At 47.4% G+C, this 21567-nt stretch overlaps 1 non-coding gene across 1 annotated transcript; it reads right to left on the reverse strand.

The window, feature by feature from the left end:
* Positions 1–1035: 1035 nt before the first annotated feature.
* Trnas-cga (transfer RNA serine (anticodon CGA)) lies at positions 1036–1110 on the reverse strand. Its single transcript has one exon. It is a non-coding gene; the product is annotated as a tRNA-Ser (tRNA).
* Between the last annotated feature and the right edge of the window lie 20457 nt (positions 1111–21567).

The following is a 21567-nucleotide window of genomic DNA, read 5'->3' on the forward strand; positions in this document are numbered from 1 at the left end:
CGGCACACACTTCATTCAACATGTAAATACTACTACAGATATTTGGATTTAGATTGTGACATGTTCAATATGCCTGCCACCATTGGCGATGATGTGGGCCAGACGAATGGCGAAATTGTGAATGACCAGCTAAATCGTCGGATCGTCGATGCTGTCGATGACCTCCTGGATGGCTGTTTTCAGGTCAGCAATGGTTTTGGCGTTATCGCTGTACACCTTGTCTTTAATATAGACCCACGAAAAGGAGTCGCATGTGTTCAGATCAGGAGAACATGGTGGCCAATCGAGGCACGTGCCAATGGCCTTTGGGTACCCCAGAGCCAGAATGCGGTCCCCAAAGTGCTCTTCCTTGACATCGAACACTCTCCTGCTTCGATGGGGTCGAGCTCCGTCTTGCATGAACCACACCTTGCAGAAATCTGGGTCACTTTTGATAATGGAGATGAAACCATCTTCCGAAACCTAACCGTGCCATCAAGGAATATCGCACCGATTATTCCGTGACTGGACATTGCACACCACACAGTCACCCGTTGAGGGTGAAGAGACTTCTCGATCGCGAAATGCGAATTCTCAGTCCCGTAAATGCGCCAGTTTTACTTATTGATGAACCAATCAAAATGAAAGTAGGCTCCGTAGCTGAACCAAACCACGCATGGGCATACTAATTCCCATCATTCCCCGCGCCAACTGTTCAAATGGTTCAAATGGCTCTGAGCACTATGGGACTTAACATCTGAGGTTATCAGTCCCCTAAAACTTAGAACTACTTAAACCTAACTAACCTAAGGATATCACACACATCCATGCCCGAGGCAGGATTCGAACCTGCGACCGTAGCGGTCGCGCAGTTCCGTACTGAAGGGCCTAGAACCGCTCGGCCACCCCGGCCAGCACGGCCAACTGTGCAGTTTGAACGTCCTAACGCAAACCGTTCAGAAGTTATGACGATTATATTTCATATATCCAGAATGAGATTTTCACTCTGCAGCGGAGTGTGCGCTGATATGGAACTTCCTGGCAGATTAAAACTGTGTGCCCGACCGAGACTCGAACTCGGGACCTTTGCCTTTCGAGGGCAAGTGCTCTACCATCTGAGCTACCGAAGCACGACTCACGCCCCTTCCTCACAGCTTCACTTCTGCCAGTACCTCGTCTCCTACCTTCCAAACTTTACAGAAGTTCTCCTGCGAACCTTGCAGAACTAGCACTCCTGAAAGAAAGGATATAGCGGAGACATGGCTTTGCCACAGCCTGGGGGATGTTTCCAGAATGAGATTTTCACTCTGCAGCGGAGTGTGCGCTGATATGAAACTTCCTGGCAGATTAAAACTGTGTGCCCGACCGAGACTCGAACTCAGGACCTTTGGAAGGTAGGAGGCGAGACACTGGCAGAAGTACAGCTGTGAGTACCGGGCGTGAGTCGTGCTTCGGTAGCTCAGATGGTAGAACACTTGCCCGCGAAAGGCAATGGTCCCGAGTTCGAGTATCGGTCGGGCACACAGTTTTAATCTGCCAGGAAGTTTCATATTTCATATAGTTCAAGAATTGTCACCCAGTATATTTTTTATATTTTACATTTTTGTCACTGACGTGTTACAATTCGTAACGACGCTTTGTGAACTTAGTACTCAGCTACTTTTTTTAATAAGCACTGTTCGGAATTGTACTCCGTGATTTCGTTAGTTTAACCAACAATGTATTGAAAACTTGGTTCATTAGCGAGTATGATAGGCATTTATTAATTCTATTTGGGTTCTAACACCTATTTAAATACAACGTGTCGCAAAAATTGTTAAATGTTCGCTTTAATCTGACAGGTATTTGCTGTTTATTTGGTTAGTTTTGAAATACACTATCAGACATTAGTATTCCAGCTTACAGTGTATGTAGACACAGAGTCTCTAGCATGTTGACACTTAACATTCATTACTCTGATATAATGTACGTTCTTCAAGACTGTAAAAGTAATTTTAAGTTAAAAGATATTTTTCGCTTGTTGGTACTTTTAAAGATGTGAAGATGGTTCTTATACTGCAATATGAGGCGATAAAAAATTTAGAAACTAAAAAAAAGGTATTGTGTATCGTGGAGAGCTTGTGGTTACAAGAAACCCTTTATTGTTGTTTATTTACATTTGTCTCTCTGGCGGCAGCTACTGTTGATCCCTGGCAAGCACGGCAAATACACCGACAAGGCATCTTCCAGCCCGTCGTTGTCAGTGGTAGCACAGAGCGTGTGCTGGCACTGTTGCTGCTACGCCAAGGGACGTCTCGCATTACCGCCACATAGCTAGACGGTCAGGTGTCGGCTGCTGTTAACGAGAATACGGCAGACTGAGACTCGCTCCAGTGGCACCGGGCGAAGGAGTCCTCACTCTGAACTTCGGCAGATACAGATATGGCTGGTCTCCAGTCTCGAAGACCCGTAAAGGTGACGGAGTGCTGAGCTGACTAAGCACCTGGGTAATCAGATGATCAGGTGGCTTTTGAGGTTCTAGTCCCTGCGACGGTGGTCACGGGAAAGTCTTGGATATGGTGTTGACTGGCACAGACGAAATCAAAGTATAGCCCAGCTGTTCAGTGATGAGAGGCTGTCCCTGGTGGGATTAAATACAACCGTCCGGGACTGACCATGTTTAATATGTTGCGTTTCTATGTCATTTGGAACTGTCTCGAACAGTGGCCGGCAATTCCTATAGGATAGTGGATCAAGCCACAGAAGCTTCCTGAAAGTTGCTCAGTGTCCTAGAACTAGCTGTTGATATGTGGATGGAAATGTCGCGTAACTTCAAAAAATGGCTCTGAGCACTATGGGACTTAACTGCTGAGGTCATCAGTCCCCTAGAACTTAGAACTAATTAAACCTAACTAACCTAAGGACATCACACACATCCATGCCCGAGGCAGGATTCGAAACTGCGACCGTAGCGGTCGCGCGGTTCCAGACTGTAGCGCCTAGAACCGCTCGGCCACTACGGCCGGCTGTCGCGTAAATGCTACGGTTGGTGAGGCAGACGGGTCGCTGACACCAACTGCTAGCTGTAGCTGCGCCGTGGTGACGAGTCTTATCTGTGGCTGTCTTCTACTCCGCTGCACTTACTTCACCATAACAAAATCTGGCACTCCGAATTCCTTTTCTGAGCTAGTTGCAACCTAAGCACTCACGTATTTACTATAATTTGTAGTTTGTGTTCCATACATCACACACAGAGAAACTTCTTCCTTTACACTGTCTACTCTTCTTTTGATGTCTCACAAACATTTGGCACACATACTAAGTTTTTGGTTCGTGATTGACTTTGTCCTCTCTCAATCTGTTCTTCTTTGATGTCAATATTACTGGTAAATAAAAATGTAAATGCCGAGTGGCTAGGGCCTTCTGTCGGGTAGACCGTTCGCTTGGTGCAAGTCTTTCGAGTTGACGCCACTTCGGCGACTTGCGTGTCGATGGGGATGAAATGATGATGATAAAGACAACACAACACCTGGTCCCTGAGCTGAGAAAATCTTTGACCCAGCTGGGAATCGAACCCAGGCCGTTAGGTAAGACATGCCGTCGCGCTGACCACTGTTTTTGTTTTTTTTACATGGCAGACGCTCTATCCATCTTTTTTATTTTTATTTTTATTTTTTTTTATTTATTTAATTATTTTTTTTTTGCTCTGCCAACCTTTTTTTATATAGATGGAAAAAGGCGTCTTTCAGTTACGACAAACAAAATTAGAATGTACATCTGTAGCAACAACAGAACAAGAGTTCCTTCTAAACTATGAAATAGAATTTGAAACCAATAGTGTGATGATAGATAATAAAGAAAGAAAAATGTAACCAAATCCCGCACGCCATTCCATATGCATGGCCCATCTGCGTACAGATTCCATGTTCCTAATTGGTACAACATTTCGCAGCGTGTGGAACCCCATGAAGGCGGTCATCTTCTGCCCGGCACTCCCCAACTGTGAGTGGGGTTATCAAAGACACTGCGCAAATAGTTCGCAAATAGTTGTCGGTATCGGGGTGTACACTCAAGTGTGCTATGACTGTCCTGGAGAAATTGCCAGTAATGAAGCACCATCTTCTCATCATCTCGAAACAGGTAGTATATGGACATGCCTTTAAACCATGTGAGAGCGTGAGTCTTCGCAGGTGGGAAATAAGTATCCTCTGGACAAAGGAGGAGCCGTGGCTCAATTGTGCGAGGCGCGATACGTAGGTACCAGGCGAGGATCTTCTGCACTAGCAGCCATACCTCTAACGCCGATCCACATGTTAAACGGTGTTCGTCAGTATCCACGAGGTGGCAACGTGGGCAAAGAGGGGAATCCGCCATCCCAATAGCGTGCAGCCTTTGTCGAGTTACAACCTTCCCGTTCACCACCTGGTACCACGCGGCTCGTACTCGCGTGGGGAGGAACGGCTTCTGGACCGCTCTCCACACTGCAGGCCATAGGGTCGTAGGGCTCTTCCTCTCAATCAAATTGCGAGGGATGGACCTTAGCAGCAGTCTGTAAAAGTCTCTCGCCTTCGGAGTGCGAGTGTTGGAAAGGTCTGGGTGCACGTAACTATACTCAAGAATAAATGCCGAGAGGTGCGAGAGTGAGGGTGTAATGTGCGCAACCGTGACAGGTGGCAGAAGAGACGCCAGCATCAATTCCTCTAACAGACGACCCGTAAGGGAAGCATCTTTGTGGGTCCACAATTTCATCATTGTGCACAAGTATAATGCTGTAGCCCTCGCCCGTACATTTATAAGTCCCAGTCCGCCATCAAGCGGAGGGAGGGTGAGTGTTTTGTAGCGGACTTTGAATAGGTATCCGGCGGTAAGGAAATATCCAAACGCTGCTTGCAGTCTGTGTGCCATCGCTGTCGATATCGGTAGGACCTGGGCCATGTGGATCATCTTAGTTGCCACGTGAAGGTTGAGGTATTCCACACGCTGTAGGAGGTCCATCCGTCGAAGTAAGTTCCGGCGAACTTCTGTGCGTATTGCCTGTAGTAATCGTGCATAGTTCATGGCAGCCGTGCGGCGCACATCCTGTGTAAATGTTATGCCCAAGAACCCGATCTTGTTAACTAGTGGGAGTGGGGCTAAAGCGTCCTCCTGTAGACCTCTCCCAATGGGCAGCGCTGCCGACTTGGCCACATTCATGAGGCTGCCCGCTGCCAAACCATAGCGATTGATCCATTGTATCACCGAGCGTACCTCGTCACCAGATCGGACAAGTAATAGAAGGTCATCAGCATATATCCTGCAGTGAAACGCGTGATCCCTCAATGACATGCCCGAGAGCCTGTTTCTCAACCCTCCGACAAGTGGTTCGAGTGCGATCGCGTAAAGGATCATGGAGAGTGGGCATCCTTGGCGAACTGACCGTCGGATCGGAAAGGGACCCTCAATCCGTCCATTCACCAGTACACGGGATGCAGCTCCACGGGAAAGGCGCTGAAAGATGTCGAGAAAGTCAGGCGGGAACCCCATGCGGGCCATAACGGACAGAAGGAACTTGTGGTGAACTCTGTCGAAGGCGTGGTCGAAATCAATGGAGAACAGAGCAGCTCGAAGGCGACAGGATGTGGCGATGGCTATTAAATCCCAGCATTCACTGGTTGCCGTTTGCATGTTGATCACTCCGCCCTGTGTCGTTTGCTCCATTGAGAGGAGTAGGGGCAGAACCTTCTTTATGCGGCTGGCGAGTAGTCGGGCGAAGGTTTTATAGTCCGAGTTGAGCATTGTAATTGACCTGTAGTCCTCGACCGTCCGACCTCTGGAAGGCTTGTGTATCGGTATAAGGAGACCTTCCACGAATGCAGGTGGCACGTGGGAACCGGGGGTCATCATTTCTTGGTACATGATGATCCATCGGGGCATCATGAGATCGCGGAAAGTACGATAAAACTCGAGCGGCAGTCCGTCTGGCCCGGGAGATTTGTTGAGTGCTCCCTTGTTAAGCGCGTCCTCGATGTCGTCTCGTGTAATCCCACCTAACAGCGTCGCCGCTGCTGCATTGTCGAGGGTGTGCGACACGTGCTGCGGTATGTCGTGATCGTCCACTTCCTCGTCCTCTGTATTCACCTCGTCGTAAAACCGGCGATAGTGATCTGCGAAGGCTTCTGTAACCGCCACCATAGTCATTACGACCCTACCACCTGGCAATACGAGGTCCGTGATCAGCTGCTGTCGGCGTCGGCGGCTGTCGAGCACGATGTGATGCATAGACGGGTTTTCTCCTTCCACTCGGTCTTGACATCGCGATCGCACTACGACACCCTCCAAACGTTTCCTTGTAAGAAACAATATTTTACCTTTAATTCGGCGGCTTTCCATTTGTCGCTTTGGAGATGGTGGTTGGCTGTCGAGTTCGCGAAGCATCGTGTAATAAAAGTCCAATGTGTGACGATGCCAAGCTGCGATATCTTTTCCGAATTGTGTTAGCACACGCCGAAAAGCTGGTTTTGCACAGTCCACCCACCATGCTAGAGTCGATGGGTATCGGGGAAGACGACGTTCGCAACCCAGCCATGTGTTGGCGATAATCTGACGGCATTCCGGGGCTTGAAGATGTGCCACATTCAGCTTCCAGGGTCCTCGGCTGCGCCATATCCGCTGCTGTTGTAGAGTGAGTGTGCATATGAAAGCGCTATGATCGGAGAAGGCAAGCGGCCAACGTTCGGCGTCCAATACTCCCGGCGCTAGACCTCGTGAGACATAAATGCGATCTAAGCGACTGGCGGAGTGACTAGTAAGGTATGTCGGCCCGGGACGGTCACCGTGCACTGTCTTCCACGTGTCGGTGAGAAGCAGATCTCGAACCTGGAGACGAAGTTCTTGACAAGTCGAGAAATGTGGGACTTGGTCTTTGGGGTGGAGCACACAGTTAAAATCGCCGCCGAAGATATATTGCTCGAAGCGGCTGATAAAGAGGGGGGCGATATCCTCCGAGTAGAACAGCGATCGTTCGCGGCGTTGGTCAGTGCCTGATGGAGCGTAAATGTTAATGATGCGCGTGCCCAGTGCTGTGATCGCCAGCCCCCTTCCTGACGGAAGGTAAGTCACTTCTTCGACGGCAATTCCGTCGCGCACTAGTATTGCCGTACCGCTGCCATTCCGGTCCGCCGGTGACACATATGTCACATAACCATAGAAAACGGGGAGGGCCGCTATATATACTTCTTGCAACAGGGCAATGTCAACATCCGAAGAACGAAGCATCTCACGCAGCAACTGGATCTTCACTGCCGTTCGTATCGTGTTGAGGTTAAGCGTGGCGATCCGATAAGCTTGTTGCCGAACCGCAGGTGTTAAGTTATCCATTAAGACTGGAATTACCTATGACGCTTCTGACTGTATTGACACCTCAGCATCCCCCCAAACCTCACCTGCAGTCCTTTCTAGAGAGCCGGCGCCAATGCCGTGGGCCCTGTTGGCTTAACTTGCATGGTTCCGTTGTCGTCGTGGTCATCCGCCCACGTCGGGGAACTGCAAGCAAGATCGGCCTCCCTAGCTTCCTCAGGACACGGCATGGGTGCTTGCACTCCAGAAGGTGGTGGGCAGCATCTGTCCCGCATCTCGGCATCCGATTTTGCCACTGTAGGTATATGTGGTTAGTCCTCAGTTTCGTTCGATGGTGCCACACTGCAGCAAATGGCGGCTGCCTCTGTGGTAGCGTCGTCATTGATGGTGGAATCGTCATCCTCTGGAGGCTGTGTCGCATCCCGTTCGGAAGTTGCTCTACGCCTCCGCTTCCGTCGCTTCGGAGAGCGTTGCTTCCTGGTGTGTCCTTCTGTGTCAGACGATGGCAAAGATTCACGACGTTCCGGCACAAAGGCAGCCGTAGGCACAATAAGCGCGTGTACGGCCATGCTATCGTCATGTATCTTGTTATCCGTCGACGGGGGCGGCGGCATCGGAGTTGAATCCGTAGCTTGTGGAACGGGTGTGTCATCATCGCCCTGTATTGGAGCATGGAGCCGCGACCCAACAGTGGATGTCGGCTGTCGTGGTGAAGTGGTAGCTGTCGTGAGGGCTGCTGCATAAGTCACAGGAAGCAGCGTCGGCTGCGATGGCGGGTCCGCTTCAGCCGGCGGCAGTTGAGTGATTCGACGTTGCATACATTCTGATCTGAGGTGTCCCTCCTTCCCACAACCAGAGCAGGTCTTCGGTTGCCCATCGTAGATGACGATGGCACGGCAGCCACGGATATTCAGATATGAAGGTACATGTCTTTTAAGTTCTATTCGGACCTGACGGACGCCGTTCAGCACAGGATATGTCTGGAATTGCGTCCATTTTTCTGCAATATGATCATGGACCGTGCCGTAGGGGCGCAGCGCTGTCACGACGTCCTCCGCCGGTAGTTCGAAAGGAAGTTCGAAAAGTCTGATCGTGCGAAGTCCCATGCCAGAATAATAGACGTGCACAGTCCCCACATTCCCATCAGCATGGCAGAAACGGAGGCCCTGTTTCGTGTCCCGAAGGATCCGTTCACATGTTGCGTCGTTGATGATCTTGACATATACGATACTACTCACAATGGACAAGTGAATGCCGAGAATGTCGGTCGCCGGGATTTTAACTTCTTCTCGTAGAAATCGTTCGACTTCGAGTGCTTTGGGCCGTGCAAATTCGTTGCGGAACGTAAATTTGAGCGTCGATTTTCTGTATTGGTGCGCCATAGTGATCTATATGCTAAGTACGGCACGCGCGAAACGGCCAAGTACTATGTAAACAACACGAGCGCTCGCTCCGCGGCAGGAACACAAACAGCGCGTCCTCACCGCAGCACAGCCGAAGGCCAACTGCATATTACTGGTGTGAACCCGTAGGTTAATGGTTGGCAAGGATGGAATTTAGGCAACTCTACGCTTGGAGTGTTACTAAGCAGTGCCTATTATGCCTAAAATTATGCGGGTAGCAGAGTTTGTGGTTCCTATGGTTATGAGTTGGCGACGATGTTACGTACGATTCCTTTTCAACTGGTCTAATAGTTTGTCCACTGACATGCGAGCAGTTTTTCGTAGTAGTATCTGACCTTTGGTGGCACGAGGAGTCAAGTCCAAAGTGTTATTCAGGAATGTAAGTTACCAGTGGGTTGGATTAAAAGAGGTCTGTTAGCTTTCGAAGCCGACATTACTATTGGTTGTAAAGTGAAAAACTATCCTTACCTACTTTCACTCGCTGATACCTAACCAGATGGTCGCCATGCTTGGCTTCTACTCTTTCGTAACATTCGACTACCATTCCTAAGGAGTCACCTCTTTCACCATGTCAAATGGATTTTATTCGATTGCTGAAAATAGTCTTGCAACTGTGATGAAGTATTCTATTTTTGTTATTCTTACCTAAATAGTATCGCTCATGGCCGGCGGCTGTGGCCGATCGGTTCTAGGCGCTTCAGTCCGGAACCGCGCTGCTGCTACGGTCGCAGGGTCGAATCCTGCCTCGGGCATGGATGTGTGTGGTGTCCTTAGGTTAGTTAGGTTCAAGTAGTTCTAAATCTATGGGACTGATGACCTCAGATGTTAAGTCCCATAGTGCTTAGAGCCATTTGAACCATTTATCGCTCATGGTACGTTCAATGTCATACTGAACCAACATTAAAATGATAGATTAAGCTAAATTGGTAATTAAAGCATTAATGCATGCCATGGAAAAGAACACTTGAGATTCTGTATGACTATATGGTGACGATCGATTCTTTATGGATTCATAACTCGTATCGAGATTTAGCACCTCTCGGATGCTATAAGAATATCCCGTAGGGGATGGAATATCATGATTATTGAATACATATGAAATACTAATGGGAGTGGAGCGTGGAAAGAAGGTGAATCAATGGAAGATCAATGCCAATAAAATCTATATCCATTGCACAGACCTCCGCTTCCATACAGAAAAACTATCATTACATCACGAACACACGTCACTTCCCTATGGCCCCTTACACGTAATAAACATTTTTCTTACTGTCTAATTTAATGAGCAAGAATCGTCTCTCGGGAGGACACATATATGATGCTTCAGAATTGGTGAGAAAGGGATAATACTGGAGCAACCCAAATAATCGTTCACACAAGGGGAAGAGGAAACCTAATTTCGGCACTCCCAATTAAACCGATATATTCCAATCCAATCTGATCCAGGGAAGATTCATGATATTCACGATACTTAACACTATTCGATTAGAGAGGAAGGTTACAAATAGATAAAGAATCCAGAGTGAAACTGCAAAAATAGAACATATTAATTCCAACCATATCTGCTGCAGGAAATTATTATCATGTATGTACGGATTCATTGCACTCAGTGAACTGAGTCTTGTCTGGTGGAAATTATTTCTAACCGTAAAACACAAACTCGAAGCCACGTGGTAATTAGTGCCACATCACGGACAGATTCAGCAAACGGGATATTTTTCATGGAAAGGGAAACACAACAACAGTGCTTGAATGACAATAAGAAAGCTCGCTGAGGTGATTAAATGAAAGCATAAGAAGTGGAATTTAAACTACTGGGAATAGCATAGAGACCATCACTCACGGTACACAGAAGTCCCTTACACCAGAAAACTTCATTCGTGTTGAATACACACCAAGTCCGCAGCTCGTGGTCTCGCGGTAGCGTTCTCGCTTCCCGAGCACGGTGTCCCGGGTTCGATTCCCGGCGGGGTCAGGGATTTTCTCTGCCTCGTGATGCCTGGGTGTTGTGTGATGTCCTTAGGTTAGTTAGGTTTAAGTAGTTCTAAGTTCTAGGGGACTGATGACCATCGATGTTAAGTCCCATAGTGCTCAGAGCCATTTGAACGATTTGAGTACACACCAAACAGATAGGCCAAGAAACCAGTTATATTAATTAGCCACAGCAAGACATAAAACACTCAACTTAGCAACAAACTAATAGGATAAATCGACGTATACGGAATGTGCTTAAGGAATAAGCAAATCCTTAAGACCTTACATTTTACCTGAATTTGCTTAGATTCGAACACGAGCATTTGTAGAAAATCATTATTAATTACTAACTAGAAATGAAAGTGCACACACTTTCATTTGTAAGAACATCCCAACAAACATACATCAACCCGACTTAGGTAAAACTTTGTGCCAGTGGAAAAGACATACACCTTGGCGACTGCAAAAAGAGTTTCACAAAAAACCAGCCCTCAGACGTCCGTTGGAAATAGATTATTAACAAATCGTACCACGTAGGATCAACGTTCTCCTAACAGCCCAAGCGCTAAGGTTCTACTATAATTTACAATATTATAACTAAATACACTCCTGGAAATTGAAATAAGAACACCGTGAATTCATTGTCCCAGGAAGGGGAAACTTTATTGACACATTCCTGGGGTCAGATACATCACATGATCACACTGACAGAACCACAGACACATAGACACAGGCAACAGAGCATGCACAATGTCGGCACTAGTACAGTGTATATCCACCTTTCGCAGCAATGCAGGCTGCTATTCTCCCATGGAGACGATCGTAGAGATGCTGGATGTAGTCCTGTGGAACGGCTTGCCATGCCATTTCCACCTGGCGCCTCAGTTGGACCAGCGTTCGTGCTGGACGTGCAGACCGCGTGAGACGACGCTTCATCCAGTCCCAAACATGCTCAATGGGGGACAGATCCGGAGATCTTGCTGGCCAGGGTAGTTGACTTACACCTTCTAGAGCACGTTGGGTGCCACGGGATACATGCGGACGTGCATTGTCCTGTTGGAACAGCAAGTTCCCTTGCCGGTCTAGGAATGGTAGAACGATGGGTTCGATGACGGTTTGGATGTACCGTGCACTATTCAGTGTCCCCTCGACGATCACCAGTGGTGTACGGCCTGTGTAGGAGATCGCTCCCCACACCATGATGCCGGGTGTTGGCCCTGTGTGCCTCGGTCGTATGCAGTCCTGATTGTGGCGCTCACCTGCATGGCGCCAAACACGCATACGACCATCATTGGCACCAAGGCAGAAGCGACTCTCATCGCTGAAGACGACACGTCTCCATTCGTCCCTCCATTCACGCCTGTCGCGACACCACTGGAGGCGGGCTGCACGATGTTAGGGCGTGAGCGGAAGACGGCCTAACGGTGTGCGGGACCGTAGCCCAACTTCATGGAGACGGATGCGAATGGTCCTCGCCGATACCCCAGGAGCAACAGTGTCCCTAATTTGCTGGGAAGTGGCGGTGCGGTCCCCTACGGCACTGCGTAGGGTCCTACGGTCTTGGCGTGCATCCGTGCGTCGCTGCGGTCCGGTCCCAGGTCGACGGGCACGTGCACCTTCCGCCGACCACTGGCGACAACATCGATGTACTGTGGAGACCTCACGCCCCACGTGTTGAGCAATTCGGCGGTACGTCCACCCGGCTTCCCGCATGTCCACTATACGCCCTCGCTCAAAGTCCGTCAACTGCACATACGGTTCACGTCCACGCTGTCGCGACATGCTACCAGTGTTAAAGACTGCGATGGAGCTCCGTATGCCACGGCAAACTGGCTGACACTGACGGCGGCGGTGCACAAATGCTGCGCAGCTAGCGCCATTCGACGGCCAACACCGCGGGTCCTGGTGTGTCCGCTGTGCCGTGCGTGTGATCATTGCTTGTACAGCCCTCTCGCAGTGTCCGGAGCAAGTATGGTGGGTCTGACACACCGGTGTCAATGTGTTCTTTTTTCCATTTCCAGGAGTGTATTTTACCTAAAAGATGCTTCAAATTAGTACATAAACAAATTATTGTCTTTGCGCCCCATCGAGAGACTCTTTCATGAAATAACACCCTTTGCAATATGGTACTTCTTAAGATACAAACATAACCATAACATATACAAAGACATATCCACAGTACTTGATAAGAAAACTCACGAAATTCACATAGTTTTGGATTCACAGTTAACTTGCAATCCATCTCGTCACCTCAAGGCATATAGATGGGTGAGAATAGAATAGCCTTGGGCACATCCTGTTTCTCTCGTCTGATCTTATTCTCCTTTTCCTTTTTTCCCAGGCAACACCCTCCCTCCTGAAAGTTCTGTCGGTAATGGAGGCATCGCCTCAAGGTTTCCTTTAAATGGGCTAACGTGGCCTATGTGCATCACCGTAGCGTGCGTTCGGAATTGTAATTTAAGATTGACAGATGACGGATTTATACTACTTGACAAGGTCCTTGGTGGCGCGTAACATACTTTTTAGTCGCTTCTCTTGGTGCACAAGTTTTGTCCGGCGTGATACTTGGCAATAATGCGTTTTTATAATGAGTAAATTCCTGACTTTCCATTGCCTTATTTTTCATGTTTTTAACTTGGTGCAAAAGATATTTTAATCTTTTTGAAAACTTTCGAGCTAGTAACGTATCTTTTCCTGGAGGGGGTTTACACAGCTCGAAACGAGACGGCATCTTTTGGCCGAAAACAACCTAATACAGTGATAATCCAATGCTCTCCTCGATTGGGTGGCTGTTTGCGGCTACTAATTAAGGCAGTAGGCAGTACCCGTCGTTGTGGTGACTTTTAACGAAGTAGCTCAACACTTTTCCCGGTGTTCTGTGGACATTTCAAGACGAGTCAGGATACATATTACTTCGTCCAACTTGTATTTCGCCTAATGAGAGAAGAACAATTGAATTTTGGTTCTCCGTAGAGCGTTCTTGCTGTACACCATCGGTGAGTGGTACACAAAGGAGAGAACTGAATTTGAAACCCTACGTACCGTCTGTCAACCGCGCGGGCTAGCCGCGTGGTCCAAGGCGCCTTGTCACGGTTATCACGGCTCTCCCCGTCAGAGGTTCGAGTCCTTCCTCGGGCATGGGTGTGTGCGTTGCCCGTAGCGTAAGTTAGTTTAAGTTAGATTAAGTACTGTGTAAGTTTAGGGACTGATGACCTCAGCAGTTTGGTCCCATAGCACTTACCACAAACTTCCAAAAATTTCACCTTCTGCCACACTTCGTATAGTGGCTTATGGAGTGGAGATGTAGTACCTCTCTCGCCGTGTCCGATTAACATGAAAAACTTTCCACATGGTGAAACGTTTTATGTGGTGAATGTGGGCAATAATTTGAGATGTAGGACTGGTCTACTATCGTATTGTATGGCCTTCACCAACCTCTAGCACTTAGGAGATATCTAATAATTATTTATGTGTGTTTATCAATAATTTTAGCAATACTATAACGTACAGGTCACTTACTAACGACTTTTCCAAATGTTTGGTTTTGTTTCCTTACTAGAAAGCAGTTCAAAAATGGTTCAAATGGCTGTGAGCACTATGGGACTTAACATCTATGGTCATCAGTCCCCTAGAACACACAACACCCAGAAGTCACGAGGCAGAGAAAATCCATGACCCCGCAGGGAATCGAAACCGGGAACCCGGGCGCGGGAAGCGAGAACGCTACCGCACGACCACGAGCTGCGGCCTAGAAAGCAGTTATCGTTCCCATAAACATACATTCGAACTATATATGTAATATGAAATAATTTGAGCTACTAGACGAATATCACATAAGTATTGTAAAATATACGACCCATTTTAGAATTGCTAAGTATTAGGTGTATAATATGCGACAATAAATTGTACTGAATACTAAAAGTGAATTAGCAATGTATTGCATTCATAGTGACAATATCAGGTTAGTCACAGTAATTTCGTGGACTTTTAACTGCTCTGTCACATAACTGTTCTGTTTTTTGCAGGAAATAGATGGATAACATTTGAAATTTTCTATTTTCATAGGTTTTCAACTGCCTTCATTAAACTGTTCCCATGTAAAAAGTGTAGTTTCAAATGATCAGCGACTTTTCTTTTCTTTTTGCACAATAAATCGGTATACTTAACTTAAATAAGTGCGACTAAAGCAGAGCGTCTTCCCATGAGATAGAACAAAAAAATGTATTTTTGGTCACAATCTACAACAGCAGGGAACATACATGTAATGAGAATGGATAACGTGCTGGGAGAATCAGTTAACAGATCGATTTGTTATTGGGCTTTGAACAGTTTGAATAGTACGAGTGTCAGAAATTTCAGTGAATAAATAAACTACGTTACTCCATTTAAGGTAGTGAATCGTCAGACGAACGACTTCCAATTGTCTAACGATGGAGTGATAGTATAATCACAATGCAGCTGGTTCAGCTACAGTGTTTTTCGTTTCCAGAGCATAAGGCGATTGGAACGGTTAATTACGCAAATTAACAGCTGTACTCTTCCTTCCCTTAACTAGCTCAACAAGTAATTCCTCTCAAGCTATACCATCGTTTACATGACGTCACGCTCTAACAAAGCACGGAAACAATTAGCTCTGATGTGGTATCTGGAATGAAGCTGCCTAAAAAACACACCGACCACCTCAAGAACATTTGCAAAAGACATTTAAACTAATCTGTATATTTGGAGACAAACTACCAGAGTAATATCTACAAGGCAGCCAAACCAAAATTGTCCTAAAAAAATATTTATAAATGTGACGTGAAATAAGCTACCCTGTAGTAGAATCGGCCCTGACAGCTGGCAGCACTGTTGCCAGTATTGTAGCTACACCAATTCTAGCCCAAAGTACCGTTATCCAAGATGGCGGCGATGAAGTCATTCAAGATGGCGGAGATGACGTCATTCAAGATGGCGGCTGTGACGTCATCCAAGATGGCGGATTTTTGCTGGAAGCTTGAATTTTGGCAGGAAGGTGACACACCCCACTCACCCAGAAGAACGGTGGGTATTTCAAATACCAATAGGATAATGCACCGCACCAAGAAAAATGGTGGGAAAAAGGGACTTGTCTTTATTATTTAATCAGTTTCAAGCATGTGTGTTCGCCACGAGCTCTAGAGCCCAACTGGCTTAGTTGATATCGTCGCCACCAGAGAGCGCCACAGTGACGTCATCCAGGATGGCGACCGTGACGTCAATCAAGCTGGCTGCACCCAGTGTATCCACCACGTGGTGTAAGACTGTACAGTTGGCCTACCTCCATTAACCTAACCCCCCCCCCCCAGAAAAAGGCGGGAAGTTCAAATTCCAACATGATAATGCCGCACACCTACGATAATGGCGGGAAAAACAGACTTGTCTTTTTCAGGCAGGTGTGTTCGCCCTGAGTCTGGCCTCCAACTGGCTTAATTCATATCGGTGCCTCCAGAGGGCACTCTATTGATTTCAGATGATAACACAAGTACCATTATTCAAGATGACTGCAGCCACTGTGCTCACTGTGAACTCCATAGCCCAACTGACTTAGTCAGTAGTCAGTCAACATCAGACGACACCACCACGATGTCGCATGCTGACGCAAGATCGTCTGCTCTCTCTCGCGCGTGCGTTATAACCAGACACACGCCGCGCCACCGGCCCGCGGGCGTCCAACCGCTTACATCACACACCCTCGGCCGCCACCTCCATACACCCACCGGACATAGTCTTCTGTAAATATGCTAACACTCACATAGCGCATCTAACCTATCAATTACCTAATTAATTAATTCCATTTTAATTTTAATAATATTCAATAATTCAATTTACAGTTTCAATATTCAATGATGAAATTAGAAGTTCCACATTTTTCCATTATCAGCGTGGCATTCAGTCATGACCTAGCACTCCCCCCCCCCTGCCCCCCAGCCCTAGAATGCTGCACCAATAGTCACCTGACTCTATGCAAGAATATTGTGGGAAAGAAAGAACACTTCTAATAACCTCAGCCACCTGACCGCCACCCCCTCCTAGGAACTGGCGCCAAGTTTGAATTCTGGCGTTAAAGAAAACTCACTTGTGCAAACTCACTTGTGCTTTCGCTACCAACGTAAGAAAACTGTTGCAAACGAAGCTCACCACCACCACTAACCTAACTCACCAGGATGCCACCTCTTCGTAGGGGTGGGTGGTAAAAGGACTCAAATCACACTAGGCTGATGGAGAGAGGAAGGGGTGTATTTTATTTACTTCGGAGCAATTCATTAAGGAATCGATTACATCTATCACAGAACGCACACTCTGCTTTCCCCCACACCATACAGACCTGCAAACCACTCTTAATTAACTCATTTATATGGCTCTACATACACGGTTGGTAATTGTAAAACGTCAAAAATAACACATTGCACAGCCTACAGACATGTGAACCACTAATAAATAATGCAATGCATTTACGTCCAGATAGTCAAACTACTCCTAAATAGTCAAAATAATGATCCATCTAAAAGACTCCAGCTGCTAATCGTCAACTGTCGAAATCATACACCACCCTTTATTTAAACAATTGGAGGCAGCACCACAACCAAGTGTATTCACCACTGAGTCCATAGCCCAACTGTCTTAGGTCATTTCGATGCCACTAGAGGACGCTGTGGTGATGCAAGTACTGTAATCCAAGATGGCGCCACCTAGTGGGTTCACCACGAGCTCCAGACCCCAACTGGCGTAGTACATTTCGTTGTCCCCAGAGGATGCTACAGCGACACCAACTGATGACGCAAGTACAGTTATCCATGATGGCGGCAAACCCTGTGTTCTCCATGTGGTCTAGTACCCAGTACCATCAGCAGAGAACGCTATTGCTCCTTTTGGGAAGTAAACCAAGATGAAGAGGGAAAGCGACTCAGCCTGCTCTGGGCTGCAGGGGAGAGTAAGGATTGACAGCACTTTATTTATTTTGAAATAACTTATTTACCGAGAGAGTATATCTATCACACTATGACAAAACACCCACCCAGATGTGCCCAGGGCCATGTTGCACAGCCCACAGACACCAAAACAACTCGTAATTTCAGAACACAATAGGAAACTGCTCATAAGTAATACAGCATATTGATGTGTAGACACGCTAAGTACTCGTAAACTGTCCAAATAGTGCATATCACAGCCTACAGACCTGCTCGCAAAATAATGCAATCAACGCGCGGAAGCACAGTCCACCGCCCCCTTGCCAGTAGAGTACACAGGAGGTAGCGATAACTTACGCATCAGTCAACTGTCAAACCACGCACAGGCCCCCGCCCGCGTCCTGCAAGCAGCGCCATCTCATTCATACTTCATTTCTGATAAATTCCTATCCCAATGCATATTCACCTAGACGCCTATCGGAAGGAGCGAAGACATACACTCCTGGAAATTGAAATAAGAACACCGTGAATTCATTGTCCCAGGAAGGGGAAACTTTATTGACACATTCCTGGGGTCAGATACATCACATGATCACACTGACAGAACCACAGGCACATAGACACAGGCAACAGAGCATGCACAATGTCGGCACCAGTACAGTGTATATCCACCTTTCGCAGCAATGCAGGCTGCTATTCTCCCATGGAGACGATCGTAGAGATGCTGGATGTAGTCCTGTGGAACGGCTTGCCATGCCATTTCCACCTGGCGCCTCAGTTGGACCAGCGTTCGTGCTGGACGTGCAGACCGCGTGAGACGACGCTTCATCCAGTCCCAAACATGCTCAATGGGGGACAGATCCGGAGATCTTGCTGGCCAGGCTAGTTGACTTACACCTTCTAGAGCACGTTGGGTGGCACGGGATACATGCGGACGTGCATTGTCCTGTTGGAACAGCAAGTTCCCTTGCCGGTCTAGGAATGGTAGAACGATGGGTTCGATGACGGTTTGGATGTACCGTGCACTATTCAGTGTCCCCTCGACGATCACCAGTGGTGTACGGCCAGTGTAGGAGATCGCTCCCCACACCATGATGCCGGGTGTTGGCCCTGTGTGCCTCGGTCGTATGCAGTCCTGATTGTGGCGCTCACCTGCACGGCGCCAAACACGCATACGACCATCATTGGCACCAAGGCAGAAGCGACTCTCATCGCTGAAGACGACACGTCTCCATTCGTCCCTCCATTCACGCCTGTCGCGACACCACTGGAGGCGGGCTGCACGATGTTGGGGCGTGAGCGGAAGACGGCCTAACGGTGTGCGGGACCGTAGCCCAGCTTCATGGAGACGGTTGCGAATGGTCCTCGCCGATACCCCAGGAGCAACAGTGTCCCTAATTTGCTGGGAAGTGGCGGTGCGGTCCCCTACGGCACTGCGTAGGATCCTACGGTCTTGGCGTGCATCCGTGCGTCGCTGCGGTCCGGTCCCAGGTCGACGGGCACGTGCACCTTCCGCCGACCACTGGCGACAACATCGATGTACTGTGGAGACCTCACGCCCCACGTGTTGAGCAATTCGGCGGTACGTCCACCCGGCCTCCCGCATGCGCACTATACGCCCTCGCTCAAAGTCCGTCAACTGCACATACGGTTCACGTCCACGCTGTCGCGGCATGCTACCCGTGTTAAAGACTGCGACGGAGCTCCGTATGCCACGGCAAACTGGCTGACACTGACGGCGGCGGTGAACAAATGCTGCGCAGCTAGCGCCATTCGACGGCCAACACCGCGGTTCCTGGTGTGTCCGCTGTGCCGTGCGTGTGATCATTGCTTGTACAGCCCTCTCGCAGTGTCCGGAGCAAGTATGGTGGGTCTGACACACCGGTGTCAATGTGTTCTTTTTTCCATTTCCAGGAGTGTATTTACAGAGCGCAAACGCTACAATCTTATTCGCGCCCATTTTTGGCTAGGCGCAAATTGAGACGCGTATAGCGCGTGTGCCGCGACGCAGCGCAGCGCGCGTTTTTGTAACATCACAGGTTCAAATAGGACCGCGCAAATTGCGACGCGACGCGACTGGGACGCGACACGCGCCTGCGCCAGGTCGCGCGGCGTTGTGGTTGAGGCACAGTTTCTCGCGCCGCGCGTCGCGCTTGGGGAGCGGAAAAGTAGCCCAGCCATATGCTCACATCGGAACGGCGCATATCAGCAGTGGTAGTATTGCCAATACGATAAATTTTGCCTTACTGTGTACTGAATTTTATTGCCTTTGGGTAGTGTCTCGTTTTTCGCCATTTAAACGCTCCAGCTTTCTTCGTTAGCACGTTATACTTTTTTTGTGTTATTTATATCTGCATAGTTTTGTTTTGTTTTTCTTCTGTCAAGAAAAATGTATACCTCAGTAACTGATGAGCTATTGGCCGCTGGAATTGCACCATATGCCTCCGTGATGTTTTCAGATCGCAAGAAGGGACAGAGGGTAGTGAATAAGGAAGCAAGGGATATTATAAAATCATGTGATTAAGAATCAAGGCAGGAAAGCAAGGTTATATTCTCGCTGCCTAGTAAGCTAGCGTATCTGTACGATCTGTTAGAAAAATTTAGAAAGGGATAATCTCCACAGGTGTGATCCCGTTGTTCTTGTGGTAAAAAGCGTCCAAGATCTGAAGTATAGAAGTTTCACTGTGATTACTCTGATATGGATGTAATAATGTAATACTACACACTGTACTACATGCATGTGAACAACACATTTCCACTGCAAGCTAGAAACAGTCGAAAAGCAGTCACAAATAACGATGTTTTAATTGCTTCGCCGTGATGAGAAAAAGCATTTCAATTGTTGCATGGACATTATCAGCATTAATAAACTAATTATACAACAACAGGCTACACAAATGAAGAAAATGGTCGGTATTATTACGAAAGTAGGAATATCCTAAAAGAGTGTTATGATTAGATATATTTAATTTGTTGAAATGAAATGTGCTGCTGACAGAGACAGATCTACTCTCATGACAATGTTTTTCGAACTCCATCTCACAAGGCACACATGGCTAACTTGTGCATTCCTGTCGCGCGCATTATCCTTCGCTGCTGACAATACACTGACCATTGTGTTGTGCGACAGATCAATTGTTTATTTTTCTCAATAACAACTATTTTATTCGCGATCACACATTGTCAATTTGGCAAGCCCTAGGTGAGTAAATAGTGTCTGGCATGTGCCTATCATTCCGCCTGAAGGAACGCTCGTCATTATTTTAATACTGCTCAGATCAAGAGAAGGAATTATATCCTTTGGTAAGTTTCCATTCCCGTCGCTCAGTGTTAAAAATACGATGGGTTACGGAGATTCGACCAAAATTCCAACAGAATTGCCAATCTATTTTTGTGTGAGTTATTAATCTTTTCTCATTCGAAGAAGCATCACCATTTATGAGTAAAGGCCACATTTCTCTTGGTGACTGGTTTAATTGTACTTCCTTTGTCACAATGTAATTTGCCAAACTCATCTCACAGCAGCTATTGAGACAGAATTCCGAACCGTAGGGTCTCATTAAACAAGTAATTGGCAATTACAGAGCTCAATAGCTTACGAAAAACCTCATAGTATCGGTTTGCAGTAACATAAAAGAAGAAATTTCATGTTTATTTTCATACTAGGAAGCTCTTGTTTCGCTAGCTGTCGATAACTCAAAAAATTACAGTCACTGGAGTGAAATAAATAAAAAAAGAAGTATAAGTAGTGATATATCGCCATAGATAAGAAAGTTCCGTGTGTTTAATAATTGCAAAACACTCTCCTCCTTGTGTGCTATCAGTCGCCAAACTTTCGTTTCGATGTCTCGAGCGGTTTAGGAGATACGAGAGAAGTTGCGAGTATATCATTCTCGCGGGCGTGAGATCGGATGTGAGCGCGCTACATGGGATCCATTTTCTCGAGATCGGAGGCAGATAGAGATCTC

Source organism: Schistocerca nitens, chromosome 3 (genome assembly GCF_023898315.1).
Source record: "Schistocerca nitens isolate TAMUIC-IGC-003100 chromosome 3, iqSchNite1.1, whole genome shotgun sequence".
In the NCBI taxonomy this organism is placed as follows: domain Eukaryota; kingdom Metazoa; phylum Arthropoda; class Insecta; order Orthoptera; family Acrididae; genus Schistocerca; species Schistocerca nitens.